Below are 15,670 nucleotides of genomic sequence, written 5' to 3'. Positions count from 1 at the left end.
CTCTTGTAAGGCAGGCCTGGTGGTGACAAAATCTCTAAGCATTTGCTTATCTGTAAAGAATTTTATTTCTCCTTCACTTATGAAACTTAGTTTGGCTGGATATGAAATTCTGGGTTTAAAATTCTTTTCTTTAAGAACGTTGAATATTGGCCCCCACTCTCTTCTGGCTTGTAGAGTTTCTGCCAAGAGATCTGCTGTCAGTCTGATGGGCTTCCCTTTGTGGGTAACCCGACCCTTCTCTCTGGCTGCCCTTAAGATGTTTTCCTTCATTTCAACTTTGGTGAATCTGGCAATTATGTGTCTTGGAGTTGCTCTTCTGGAGGAGTATCTTTGTGGCGTTCTCTGTATTTCCTGAATTTGAATGTTGGCCTGCCCTGCTAGGTTGGGGAAGTTCTCCTGGATGATATCCTGTAGAGTGTTTTTCAATTTGGTTCCATTTTCCCCCCTCACTTTCAGGCACCCCAATCAGACGTAGATTTGGTCTTTTTACATAATCCCATACTTCTTGCAGGCTTTGTTCATTTCTTTTTCTTCTTTTTTCTTTTGGTTTCTCTTCTCGCTTCATTTCATTCATTTGATCCTCCATCGCTGATACTCTTTCTTCCAGTTGATCGAGTCGGTTACTGAAGCTTGTGCATTTGTCACGTATTTCTCGTGTCATGGTTTTCATCTCTGTCATTTTGTTTATGACCTTCTCTGCATTAATTAGTCTAGCTGTCAATTCTTCCACTCTTTTTTCAAGGTTTTTAGTTTCTTTGCGCTGGGTACGTAATTCCTCCTTTAGCTCTGAGAGGTTTGATGGACTGAAGCCTTCTTCTGTCATCTCATCAAAATCATTCTCTGACCAGCTTTGATCCGTTGCTGGCAATGGGCTGTGCTCCTTTGCAGGAGGAGATGCGCTCTTAGTTTTTGAATTTCCAGCTTTTCTGCCCTGCTTTTTCCCCATCTTTGTGGTTTTATCTGTCTCTGGTCTTTGATGATGGTGACGTACTGATGGGGTTTTGGTATAGGTGTCCTTCCTGTTTGATAGTTTTCCTTCTGACAGTCAGGACCCTCAGCTATAGGTCTGTTGGAGATTGCTTGAGGTCCACTCCAGACCCTGTTTGCCTGGGTATCAACAGCAGAGGTTGCAGAAGACAGAATATTGCTGAACAGCGAGTGCACCTGTCTGATTCTTGCTTTGGAAGCTTCCTCTCAGGGGTGTACTCCACCCTGTGAGGTGTGGGGTGTCAGACTGCCCCTAGTGGGGGACGTCTCCCAGTTAGGCTACTCAGGGGTCAGGGACCCACTTGAGCAGGCAGACTGCCCCTTCTCAGATCTCAATCTCCGTGTTGGGAGATCCACTGCTCTCTTCAAAGCTGTCAGACAGAGTCGTTCGCGTCTGCACAGGCTTCTGCTCCTTTAGCTGAGCCCTGTCCCCAGAGGCGCAGTCTACAGAGACAGGCAGGTTTCCTTGAGCTGCTGTGAGCTCCACCCAGTTCCAGCTTCCCAGCGGCTTTATTTACCTACTTAAGCCTCAGCGATGGCGGGCGCCCCTCCCCCAGCCTCGCTGCTGCCTTGTGGTTAGATTGCCGCAGACTGCTGTGTTAGCAAGGAGGGAGGCTCCGTGGGCATGGGACCCTCCCGGCCAGGTGTGGGATATATTCTCCGGTGTGCCGGTGTTATAGCGCAGTATTGGGGTGGGAGTTACCTGATTTTCCAGGTGTTGTGTGTCTCAGTTCCCCTGGCTAGGAAAAGGGACTCCCTTCCCCCTCGCGCTTCCCAGGTGAGGCGATGCCTCGCCCTGCTTCAGCTCTCACTGGTCAGGCTGCAGCAGCTGACCCGCACGGATTGTCCGGCACTCCCGAGTGAGATGACCCCAGTACCTCAGTTGAAAATGCAGAAATCACCGGTCTTCTGTGTCGCTCGCGCTGGGAGATGGAGACTGGAGCTGCTCCTATTCGGCCATCTTGCTCCGCCCCCCGTCTATTTTTTTTTTTTAATCCAATATCGCCATAAAGTTATTTTAACATGCAAACAAAATTATTAATGAGATTCTCTACATTTAAAAAAAAACTAAGCCTTTGAAATGCAGTGTATATTTTACACATAAAACCATATCTCAAGTCAAACTAGTCACATTTCAAGTGCTCATTAGCTACATACAGTATCAAGTAGTTCTAGAAAAACTGTGCATTTCTTGAGAAACAGAAGAGATGACCTTCCAATCAATATTCAATTCTAACAACTCAAATCAATGAGGAAAAAATTGGACCAGCCTATAAACAAAACTGGGGCATCTGTCAAGCTACCTGAAAAAATAAAGCTGGATCCTTTCTTGTGCCTCACTCCAATATAAATTCCAGAACAAAACAAGATGTCAATGTAAAAAGTAATACGAGCAACAACAAAAAGAAAACAACATGTGGCCGGGTGTGGTGGCTCATGCCTGTATTCCCAGCACTTTGGGAGGCCGAGGCAGGCGGATCACGAGGTCAGGAGATCGAGACCATCCTGGCTAACACGGTGAAACCCCGTCTTTACTGAAAATACAAAAAATTAGCCGGGTGTGGTGGCGGGCACCTGTAGTCCCAGCTACTCGGGAGGCTGAGGCAGAAGAATGGCATGAACCCGGGAGGTGGAGCTTGCAGTGAGCCGAGATCGCGCCATTGCACTCCAGCCTGGGCGACAGAGCGAGACTCCGTCTCAAAAAAAAAAAAAAGAAAGAAAGAAAGCAAACAACATGTGTAGTATTTTCTTATTGTTTTGCAGTGGGAAAAATCTTTTAAGGCATGTCATAAATATTCAGAAACCATAAAGAAGACATTAATAAATTTACTTATATAAAAATGTATAATGTTAGTACTACCAAAAAACATTAAAGAGAGTCAAAAAGTAAATGACAAATCGGGGGAAATATTTTAAACACAGACCAAAGTGTGATATGGTTTAGGTCTGTGTCCCTGCCCAAAGCTCATGCTGAACTATAATCCCAAGTGTTGGAAGAGAGGCCTTGTGGGAGGTGATTGAATCATGGAGGCAGATTTCCCCCTTGTTGTTCTCGTAATAGTGAGTGAATTATCACAAGATTTGTTTGTTTATGAAAGTGTGTAGCACCACCCACTTTGCTCTCTCTTCCTCCTGCTCTGGCCATGTAAGACATTCCTCCTTCCTCTTTGCCTTCTGCCATGACTGTAAGTTTCCTGAGCCCCCACCCTAGTCATGCTTCCTGTAGAGACTGTGGAACTGTGAGCCAACCAGACCTCTTTTCTTTATAAATTACCCATTCTCAGGTGGTTCCTTATAGCAATGCAAGAATGAACTAATACAAAGTGTTTTTTAAAACTCTTTTTTTGACCAGGTGCAGTGACTCACCCCTGTAATCCCAAGACTTTGGGAAGCTGAGGCGGGCAGATCACAAGGTCATGAGTTCAAGACCAGCCTGGCCAATATGGTGAAACCCGATTTCCACTAAAAATACAAAAATTAGCCAGGCATGGTGGTGTGCACCTGTAGACCTAGTTACTCAGGAGGCTGAGGCAGAAGAATCGCTTGAACCCGGGAGGCGGAGGTTGCAGTGAGCCGAGATCATGCCACTGCACTCCAGCCTGGGTGACAGAGTGAGAATGCATCTCAAAAACAAAAAACAGAGTTTCACTCTGCCATCCAGGCTGGAGTGCATCTAGGCTGGAGTGCAGTGGCACGATCTCCACTCACTGCAACCTTTGCCTTCCGGGTTCATGCAATTCTCCTGCCTCAGCCTCCCGAGTAGCTGGGATTACACACATGTACCACCACACCCAGCTAATTTTTGTATTTTTAGTAGAGATGGGGTTTCACCATGTTGGCCAGGCTGGTCTCGAACTCCTGACCTCAGGTGATCCACTTGCCTCGGCCTCCCAAAGTGCTGGGATTACAGATGTGAGCCATCGCGAACGGCCCTAAAACTTCATATAAAAAGGAATGTTTACATTGCAATGACAAAAGACTTAGATCACAACACTCAATTTCCTTTGAATCTGCAAAGCCTTCTCAAGAAGGATGGGTACAAACCAGCCCAGACAGCAAAGATAACAACAAATACCTAACTCTTCAATGCCCAGACATCGATGAACATCCACAAGCATCAAGACCATTCAAGAAAACATGACCTCACCAAATAAACTAAATAAGGCACCTAGGACCAATCCCAGAGTGACAGATAGTGACCTTTCAGACAGAGAATTCAAAAAACCTGTTTTCAGGAGCTGAATGAAATTCAAAATAACACAGAGAAAAATTGAGAATACTATCAAATACATTTAACAAAGGGATTAAAATATTTTTTAAAAATCAAGCAGAAATTCTGGAGTTGAAAACTTCAATTAACAAATTGAAGAATGAGGCCAGGCATGATGGCTCACACCTATAATCCCAGCACTTTGGGAGGCCAAGGTGGGCAGATCACTTCAGGTCAGGAGTTTGAGACCAGCCTGGCCAACATCATGAAACCCCATCTCTACTAAAAATACAAAAATTAGCCGGGCATGGTGGCGCACACCCATAATCCCAGCTACTCAGGAGGTTGAGGCAGGAGAATCGCTTGAACCTGGGAGGTAGAGGTTGCAGTGAGCTGAGATTGCACCACTGCACTCCAGCCTGGGTGACAGAGCAAGGAATGAGAGAGGATCCAGCTTTATTTTTTTCCGTCTCAAAAATAAAAAAAAAATTGAAGCATGCATCACAGTCTCTCAATAGCAGAACTGATCAAGCAAAAGAATTAGTGAAATTGAAGACAGGCTACTTGAAAATACACAATCAGAGGAGAAAAAAGAAAAAAGAATGAAAAGAATGAAGCACACCTATAAGAACTAGAAAACAGCTTTGAAAGGGCAGATCTGAGTTACTGGCCTTAAAAAAGAGGTAGAGAGAGAGGTTAGGGCAGAAAATTTACTCAAAGAGATAGTAACAGAACTTCCCAAACTGAGAGAAAGGTAACAATATCCAAGTACAAGAAGGTTATGGAACACCAAGCAGATTTAACCCGAATAAGACTACCCCAAGACATTTAATAATCAAATTTCCAAAGGTCAAGGATAAAGAAAGGGTCCTCAAAACAGGAAGTGAAAAGAAACGACATACAATGGAGCTCCAATACGTCTGGCAACAGACTTTTCACTGGAAATCTTACAGGCCACAAAGGGCTTAAGGAAAGAACTTTTATCTTAGAATAGTATGTGCAACGAAAATATCCCTCAAACAAGAAGGAGAAATAAGGACTTGTGCAGACAAACAAAAGCTGAGAAATTTCAACACCTGATCTATCCTACAAGAAATTCTCAAGGAAGTTCTCCAATCTGAAAGAAAAGGACACTAATGAGCAATAAGAAATTATCCAAAGGTACAAAACTCACTAGTCAATACACAGAAAAATACAGACCATAACACTGTAATTGTGGTGTGTAAATGACTCATATCTTGAGTAGGAAGACTACAAGTTGAACCTATCAAAAATAATAACTATAACAACTTTTCCTGATATAGTAGAACAAGATACAAACAATAAAAAGTTGAAAAGCTGGGGGGAATGCAGTTAAGGTACAGAGTTTTTCCTTTGCCTGTTAATTTATGCAATCAGTGTTTTCATCAGTTTGAAACGAGTTGTAAGGTGTTATTTACAAGCCTCATGGTAACCTCAAATCAAAAACAGATATATACAACAGATTCACATAAAATAAAAAGGAAGCCAGAAAGGAGGTCAGGGAATCAGGAAAGAGGTTAAGGAGAAAGGGAGGGAGGGAGAGAAGACAACAAAACTAGAAAACAAATAACAACATAGCAGTAGTAAATTCTTATCAATAATAATATTGAATGGATTAAAAAAAAAAAAAAGTCCCATCTGCTGCCTAGAAGAACTTTACTTATAAAGAAAGTTATACACTTTACTTATAAAGAAAGTTATACACTTTACTTATAAAGAAACACACAGACTGAAAATAAAGGGATGGAAAAAGAAATTCCAAGCCAATGGAAATGAAAAAAGAACAGTAGTTACATCAGATAAAATAGATTTCAAGACTAAAACCATAAAAGAAGACAAAAGAGGTCATTAATATAATAATAATGAGGTCAATTCAGCAAGAGGACATAACAATGATATATATGCACCCAACACTGGAGCACCCAGATATATAAAGCGTATATTATTAGAGCTAAAGAGAGATAAAGACCACAATACAAAAATAAGCTGGAGACTTCAACACCCCACTTTCATCATGGTACAGCTCTCCCAGACAGAAAATGAACAAAGTAATATTGGATTTAATCTCCAGTATGGACCAACTGGACCTAACAGTTATTTACAGAACATTTCATCCAATGGCTGCAGAAGATGCGTTCTTTTTGTCAGCATATGGAACACTCTCAAGGGTAGAACATATGTTAGGCCACAAAACAAATGTTTAAAAATTCAAACAAAATTGAAATAACATCAAGTATCTTCTCTGACCACAATGGAATAAAAATAGAAATCAGTAACAAGACGAACTACACAAACACATGAAAATTAAACAGTATACTCCTAAATGACCAGTGAGTCAATAAAGAAATTAAGAAGGAAGTTTAAAAATGTCTTAAAACAAATGAAAATGAAAATGCAACATACCAAAACCTATGGGATCCAGCAAAAGCAGTACACTAAGAGGAAAGTTTACAGCAGTAAAGGCCTGCATCAAAAAAAAAGTAGAAAAACTGCAAATAAGCAACCTAGCAATGCATCTTAACTAGAAAAGCAAACCACAAACCAAACCCAAAATTAGTAGAAGAAATCAGAGATCAGAGCTGAAATAAATGAAACTGAAACAAGAAAATTACAAACAATTCAATAAAATGAAAAATTGGTTTTCTGAAAAGATAAAATCAACAAACCTTTAGCTAGGCTAACTCAGAAAAAAACAAGAGAAGATCCAAATAAATAAAATTAGAGTTTAAAAAGGAAATAACCGATACCTCAGAAATTCAAAGGATCATTAGAGAATACTATGAGCAACTATATGCCAATAAATTAGAAAACCTAGAAGAAATGGATAAATTTGTAGACACATACAACCTACCAAGATTGAACCACGAAGAAATTAAAAACTGAAATGGACCAATAACAATAAGATCAAAGCCATAATAAAGTCTCCCAGCAAAGAAAAGCTTGAGACCCGATGGCTTCACTGCTGAATTCCACCAAACATTTAAAGAACTAATACCAATCCCATTCAAACTATTCCAAAAAAAATAGAGAAGAGAGTATTTACAAACTCATTCTACAAGGCCAGTATTACCCTGACATCAAAACCAAAGACATGGCTGGGTGCAGTGGCTCATACCTGTAAACCCAGCACTTTGGGAGGCTGAGGTGGGCGGATTGCTTGAGGTCAGGAGTTCAAGACCAGCCTGACCAACATGATGAAACCCCATCTCCACTAAAAATACAAAAATTAACCAGGTGTGGTGACACATGCCTGTCATCCCAGCTACTCAGGAAGCTGAGGCATGAGAATTGCTTGAACCTAGGAGGCAGAGCAGTGAGTTGAGATCATGACACTGCACTACAGCCTAGGTGACACAGTGAGACTCTGTCTCAAAACAAAACAAAACAAAACAAAACCCAAAGACACATCAATAAAAGAAAATTGCAAACCAATATCTCTGATGAACATAGATGCAAAAATCTTCAACCAAGTACTAGCAAACTAGCAAACTGAATTCAACAACACATTAAAAACATTGTTCATCATGATCATGTGGGATTCATCTCAGGAATGCAAGGATGGTTCAACATATGCAAATCAGTCAATGTAATACATCATATCAACAGAATGAAAGATAAAAACCATACTACTTCAATTGACACTGAAAAAGTATTTGATACAATTCAACATTCCTTCATAATAAAAACCCTAAAAAAACTGGGTATAGAAGGAACATATCTCAACACAATCACAGCTATATATGAAAGACCCACAGCTAGTATCATACTGAACACAGAAAAAAATGAAAGCCTTTCCTTTAAGATCTGCAACAAGACAAGGATGCTCACTTTCACCACTGTTACTCAACATAGTACTGGAAGCCCTATCTAGAGCAATCAGACAAGAGAAAGATATAAAGAGCATCCAAATTGGAAAGGAAGAACTCAAATTATCCTTGTTTGCATATTATATGATCTTTTAGAAAAACCTAAAGAAGGCCAGGCATGGTGGGTCATGCCTGTAATCCCAGCACTTTGGGAGGCCAAGGCAGCTGGATCATGAGGTCAGGAGTTCAAGACCAGCCTGGCCAAGATGGTGAAACCCTGTCTCTACTAAAAATACAAAAATATTAGCCGGGCATGGTGGTGGGCACCTGTAATCCCAGTTACTCAGGGGGCTGAGGCAGAGAATTGTTCGAACCCAGGAAGTGGAGGTTGCAGTGAGCCAAGATCGCCAATGCACTCTAGAGTGAGCAACACAGTAAGACTCCATCTCAAAAAAAAAAAAAAGAAAAGAAAGAAAAACCTAAAGATGACACCAAAAAACTCTTAGATCTAATCAACAAATTCAGTAAAGTTGCAGGACACAAAATCAACGTATAAAAATCAGTAGCATTTCTATATGTCAATATTGAACAATCTGAAAAAGAAATTTAAACAGTAATCATATTTACAATAGTCATACATAAAACTAAATATCTGGGAATTAATCAAAGAAGTGAAAGAGCTCTACAATGAAAACTATAAAACACTGATGCAAGAAATTAAAGAGGACACATCACACACAACAAGGAAAGATATTCCATGCTCATGGATTGGAAAAAACCAATACTGTTAAAATATCCATACTACCCAAAGCAATCTACAGATTCAGTGTAATCCCTATCAAAATACCAATGACATCCTTCACAAAAATAGAAAAAAAAAAATCCTAAAATTCATATGGAATCATAAAAGACCCAGAACAGCCAAACTTCTCCTGAGCAAGAAGAACAAAACCGGAGGACTCATATTCCCTGACTTCAAATTATACTACAGAGCTATAGTAACAAAAGCAGCAAGATACAGGCATAAAAACAGGCACATAGACTAATGGAATAGAATAGAGAACCCAGAAATAAATCCATACATCTACAGTAAACTCACTTTTGACAAAGGTGCCAAGAACATGTGTTGGGCAGAGGACAATCTCTTCAACAAATATTGCTGGGAAAACTAGATATCCATAGGCAGAAGAATGAAACTAGACCCCTATCTCTTGCCATATAAAAAAAAATTAAATCAAAATGAAACAAAAACTTCAAATTTTTTTTTCTCTTCTGAGATGGCCAAATAGGAAGAGCTCTGGTCTGCAGCTTCCAGCACGATCGACACAGAAGATGGGTGATTTCTGAATTTCCAACTGAGGTACCAGGTTCATCTCATTGGGACTGGTTGGACAGTGGGTACAGCCCACGGAGGGCAAGCCGAAGCAGGGTGGGGCATTGCCTCACCCAGGAAGTGCAAGGGGTCGGGGGATTTCCCTTTCCTAGCCAAGGGAAGCCATGACAGATGGTACCTGGAAAAAATGGGACACTCCTGCCCAAATACTGTGTTTTTCCAATGGTCTTAGCAAACGACACACCAGGAGATTATATCCCATAACTGGCTCGGCGGCTCCCATGCCCAAGGAGCCTTGCTCACTGCTAGTGCATCAGTCTGAGATTGACCTACAAGGCAGCAGCCTGGCAGGGGGAGGGGCATATGCCATTGTTGAGGCTTGAATAGGTAAACAAAGAAGCTGGGGAAGCTTGAACTGGGCAGAGCCCACTGCAGCTCTGCAAGGCCTGCTGCCTCTGTAGACTCCACCTTGTGGGGCAGGGCATAGCTGAACAAAAAGGCAGCAGAAACTTCTGCAGACTTAAACATCCCTGTCTGACAGCTCTGAAGAGAGCAGTGGTTCTCCCAGCATAGTTTGGAGAACGGACAGACTGCCTCCTTAAGTTGTCCCTGACTCACCTGTAGCCTAACTGGGAGACACCTCCCAGTAGGGGCCGACTGACACCTCATACAGCCAGGTGCCCCTCTGGGACAAAGCTTCCAGAGGAAGGTTCAGGCAGCAATATTTGCTGTTCTGCAATATTTGCTGTTCTGCAGCCTCCACTGGTGATACCCAGGCAAACAGGGTCTAGAGTGGACCTCTAGCAAACTCCAACAGACCTGCAGCTGAGGGACCTGACTGTTAGAAGGAAAACTAACAAATAGAAAGGAATAGCATCAACATCAACAAAAAGGACATCCACACAAAAAAAACCCCATCTGTAGGTCACCAACATCAAAGACCAAAGGTAGATAAAATCACAAAGATGGGGAGAAACCAGAGCAGAAAAGCTGAAAATTTTTAAAGCCAGAGTATCTTCTCCTCCAAAGGATCGCAGCTCCTCACCAGCAATGGAACAAAACTGGACAGAGAATGACTTTGACAAGCTGACAGAAGTAGGCTTCAGAAGGTTGGTAATAACAAACTTCTCCGAGCTAAAGGAGGATGTTCAAATTCATCACAAGGAAGCTAAAAACCTTGAAAAAAAGATTAAACAAATGGCTAACTAGAATAAACAGTGTAGAGAAGACCTTAAATGACCTGATGGAGCTGAAAACCATGGCACGAGAACTACGTGATGCATGCACAAGCTTTAATAGCCGATTCGATCAAGTGGAAGAAAGGGTATCAGCGATTGAAGATCAAATTAATGAAATAAAGCAAGAAGAAAAGTTTAGAAAAAAAAGAGTAAAAAGAAACAAACAAAGCCTCCAAGAAATGTGGGACTATGTGAAAAGACCAAATCTACATTTGCTTGGTGTACCTGAAAGTGATGGGGAGAATGGAACCAAGTTGGAAAACACTCTTCAGGATATTATCCAGGAAAACTTCCCCAAGCTAGCAAGGCAGGCCAACATTCAAATTCAGGAAACACAGAGAATGCCACAAAGATACTTATCGAGAAGAGCAAACCCAAGACACATAATTGTCAGATTCACCAAGGTTGAAATGAAGGAAAAAATGTTAAGGGCAGTCAGAGAGAAAGGTCAGGTTACCCACAAAGGGAAGCCCGTCAGACAGCGGATCTCTTGGCAGAAACTCTACAAGCCAGAAGAGAGTAGGGGCCAATATTCAACATTCTTAAAGAAAAGAATTTTCAACCCAGAATTTCATATCCAGCCAAACTAAGCTTCATAAGTGAAGGAGAAATAAAATCCTTTATAGACGAGCAAATGCTGAGCTATTTTGTCACCACCAGGCCTGCCTTACAAGAGCTCCTGAAGGAAGCACTAAACATGGAAATGAACAACTGGTACCAGCCACTGCAAAAACATGCCAAATTATAAAGACCACCAACGTGAGGAAGAAACTGCATCAACTAAAAGGCAAAATAACCAACGAACATCATAATGACAGGATAAAATTCACACACAACAATATTAACCTTAAATATAAATGGGCTAAATGCCCCAATTAAAAGACACAGACTGGCAAACTGGATAAAGTGTCAAGACCCATCAGTGTGCTGTATTCAGGAGACACATCTCACATGCAGAGAGACACACATAAGCTCAAAATAAAGGGATGAAGGAAGATCTACCAACCAAATAGAAAGCAAAAAAAAGCAGGGGTTGCAATCCTAGTCTCTGATAAAACAGACTTTCAACCAACAAAGATCAAAAGAGACAAAGAAGGCCATTACATAATGGTAAGGGGATCAATTCAACAAGAAGAGCTAACTATCCTAAATATATATGCACCCAATACAGGAGCACCCAGATTCATAAACCAAGTCCTCAGAGATTTAAAAGAGACTTAGACTCCCACACAATAATAATGGGAGACTTTAAGATCCCACTGTCAATATGAGACACATCAACGAGACAGGTTAACAGGGATATCCAGGACTTGAACTCAGCTCCGCACCAAGCAGACCTAATAGACATGTACAGAACTCTCCACCCCAAGTTGACAGAATATACATTCTTCTCAGCACCACATCACACTCATTCCAAAACTGACCACACACTTGGAAGTAAAGCACTCCTCAGCCAATGTAAAAGAACAGAAGTCACAACAAACTATCTCTCAGACCACAGTGCAATCAAATTAGAACTCAGGACTAAGAAACTCACTCAAAACTGCACAACTAGGATGGAAACTGAACAACCTGCTCCTGAATGACTACTGGGTACATAACAAAATGAAGGCAGAAATAAAGATGTTCTTTGAAACCCAGGAGAACAAAGACACAACATACCAGAATCTCTGGGACACATTTAAAGCAGTGTGTAGAGGGAAATTTATAGCACTAAATGCCCACAAGAAAAAGCAGGAAAGATCTAAAATCAACACCCTAACATGACAATTAAAAGAACTAGAGAAGCAAGAGCAAACACATTCAAAAGCTAGCAGAAGGCAAGAAATAACGAAGATCAGAGCAGAGGAGATAGAGACACAAAACACCCTTCAAAAAAATCAATGAATCCAGGAGCTGGTTTTTTGAAAAGATCAACAAAATTGATAGACTGCTAGCAAGACTAATAAAGAAGAAAAGAGAGAAGAATCAAATAGATGCAATAAAAAATGATAAAGGGGATATCACCACCGACCCCACAGAAATACAAACTACCATCAAAGAATACTATAAACACCCCTACGCAAATAAACTAGAAAATCTAGAAGAAATGGATAAATTCCTGCACACATACACCCTCCCAAGACTAAACCAGGAAGAAGCTGAATCTCTGAATAGACCAATAACAGGCTCTGAAATTGAGGCAATAATTAACAGCCTACCAACCAAAAAAAGTCCAAGACTAGACGGATTCACAGCCGAATTCTACCAGAGGTACAAAGAGGAACTGGTACCATTCTTTCTGAAAAAATTCCAATCAATAGGAAAAGAGGGAATCCTCCCTAACTCATTTTATGAGTCCAGCATCATCCTGATACCAAAGCCTGGGAGAGACACAACAAAAAAAGAGAATTTTAGACCAATATCCCTGATGAACATGGATGCAAAAATCCTCAATACTGGCAAACTGAATCCAGCAGCACATCAAAAAGCTTATCCACCACGATCAAGTTGGCTTCATCCCTGGGATGCAAAGCTGGTTCAACATATGCAAATCAATAAACATAATCCATCACATAAACAGAACCAACAACAAAAACCACATGATTATCTCAATAGATGCAGAAAAGGCCTTTGACAAAATTCAGCAGCCCTTCATGCTAAAAACTCTCCATAAACTAGGTATTGACGGAACGTATATCAAAATAATAAGAGCTATTTATGAAAAACCTACAGCCAATATCATACTGAATGGGCAAAAACTGGAAACATTCCCTCTGAAAACTGGCACAAGACAGGGATGCCCTCTCTCACCACTCCTATTCAACATAGTGTTGGAAGTTCTGGCTAGGGCAATCAGGCAAGAGAAAGAAATAAAGGTTATTCAATTAGGAAAAGAGGAAGTCAAATGGTCCCTGTTTGCAGATGACATGATTGTATATTTAGAAAACCCCATCATCTCAGCCCAAAACCTCCTTAGCTGATAAGCAACTTCAGCAAAGTCTCAGGATACAAAATCAAAGTGCAAAAATCACAAGCATTCCTATACACCAATATCAGACAAACAGCCAAATCATGAGTGAACTCTCATTCACAATTGCTACATATAAAATACCTAGGAATCCAACTTACAAGGGATGTGAAGGACCTCTTCAAGAGGAATTACAAACCACTCAACTAAATAAAAGAGGACACAAACAAATGGAAGAACATTCCATGCTCATGAATAGGAAGAATCAATATCATGAAAATGACCATACTGCCCAAGGTAATTTATAGATTCAATGCCATCCTCATCAAGCTATTAATGACTTTCTTCACAGAACTGGAAAAAACTACTTTAAAGTTCATATGGAACCAAAAATGAGCCTGCACAGCTAAGACAATCCTAGGCAAAAAGAACAAAGCTGGAGGCATCATGCTACTTGACTTCAAACTATATACAAGGCTACAGCAACCAAAACAGCATGGTACTGTTACCAAAACAGATATATAGACTAATGGAATAGATCAGAGGCCTCAGAAATAACACCACACATCTACAACCATCTGATCTTTGAGAAACCTGACAAAAACAAAATATGCGGAAAGGATTCCCTATTTAATAAACAGTACTGGGAAAACTGGCTAGCCATACATAGAAAGCTGAAACTGGATCCCTTCCTTACACCTTATACAAAAATTAATTCGAGATGGATTAAAGACTTAAATGTTAGACCTAAAACCATAAAAACCCTAGAAGAAAACCTAGGCAATACCATCCAGGACATAGGCAATAAAAGGTATTTATTTATTGGCAAGGACTTCATGACTAAAACACCAAAAGCAATGGCAACAGAAGCCAAAATTGACAAATGGGATCTAATGAAACTAAAGAGCTTCTGTACAGCAAAAGAAACTACCATCAGAGTGAGCAGGTAACCTACAGAATGTGAGAAAATGTTTGCAATCTATCCATCTGACAAAGGGATCATATCCAGAATCTACAAAGAACTTAAACAAATTTACAAGAAAAAAACAACCCCATCAAAAAGTGGGCAAAGGATATGAACAGGCACTTCTCAAAAGAAGACATTTATGCAGCCAACAGACACACGAAAAAAATGCTCATCATCACTGGTCATTAGAGAAATGCAAATCAAAACCACAATGAGATACCATCTCACAACAGTTAGAATGGCGATCATTAAAAAGTCAGGAAACAACAGATGCTGGAGAGGATGTGGAGAAATAGGAACGCTTTTATACTGTTGGTGGGAGTGTAAACTAGTTCAACCATTGTGGCAGACAGTGTGGCGATTCTTCAAGGATTTAGAACTAGAAAGACCATTTGACCCAGTGATCCCATTACTAAATACCCAAAGGATTATAAATCTTGCTACTATAAAGACACATGCATACGTATGTTTATTGCGGCACTATTCACAATAGCAAAGACTTGGAACCAATCCAAATGTCCATCAATGATAGACTGAATTAAGAAAATGTGGCACATATACACCATGGAATACTATGCAGCCATAAAAAAGGATGAGTTCATGTCCTTTGCAGGGACATGGATGCAGCTGGAAACCATCATTCTGAGCAAACTATCACAAGGACAGAAAACCAAACACCGCATGTTCTCACTCATAGGTGGGAACTGAACAATGAGAACACTCGGACACAGGGCGGGGAACATCACACCCCAGGGCCTGTCGTGGGGTTGGGAGCAGGGGGAGGGATAGCATTAAGAGAAATACCTATTGTAAATGATGAGTTAATGGGTGCAGCAAACCAACCTGGCACATGTATACCTATGTAACAAACCTGCACGTTGTGCACATGTACCCTAGAACTTAAAGTATAATAATAAAAAAAAAACTTCAAATTAATATCTCAAACTATGAAACTACTAAAAAAAAAATGCTAGGACAAACATACAAACAAACAAACAAAAAAAACATTGGGGAAAATCTCCAAGACATTGGTCTGGACACAAAAATTACTTGAGTAATATCCCACAAGCAAAGGCAACCAAAGCAAAATGGACAAATGGGATCACATCAAGTTAAAAAGTTTCTGCACAGCAAAGGAAACAGTCAACAAAGTGAAG

At 40.5% G+C, this 15,670-nt stretch overlaps 1 protein-coding gene across 4 annotated transcripts in view; it reads right to left on the bottom strand.

Moving 5' to 3' along the window:
- The window catches only part of CPEB3 (cytoplasmic polyadenylation element binding protein 3), a 256,834-nt gene that overhangs the window by 86,088 nt on the left and 155,076 nt on the right, over window positions 1-15,670 (bottom strand). The gene's annotated exons all lie outside the window — the stretch shown is intronic.

Source organism: Piliocolobus tephrosceles, chromosome 9 (genome assembly GCF_002776525.5).
Source record: "Piliocolobus tephrosceles isolate RC106 chromosome 9, ASM277652v3, whole genome shotgun sequence".
NCBI classification, from domain to species: Eukaryota; Metazoa; Chordata; class Mammalia; order Primates; family Cercopithecidae; genus Piliocolobus; species Piliocolobus tephrosceles.
The sequence above is the reverse complement of the archived record's forward strand: the minus strand, read 5'-3'. Positions and strand labels throughout refer to the sequence as shown.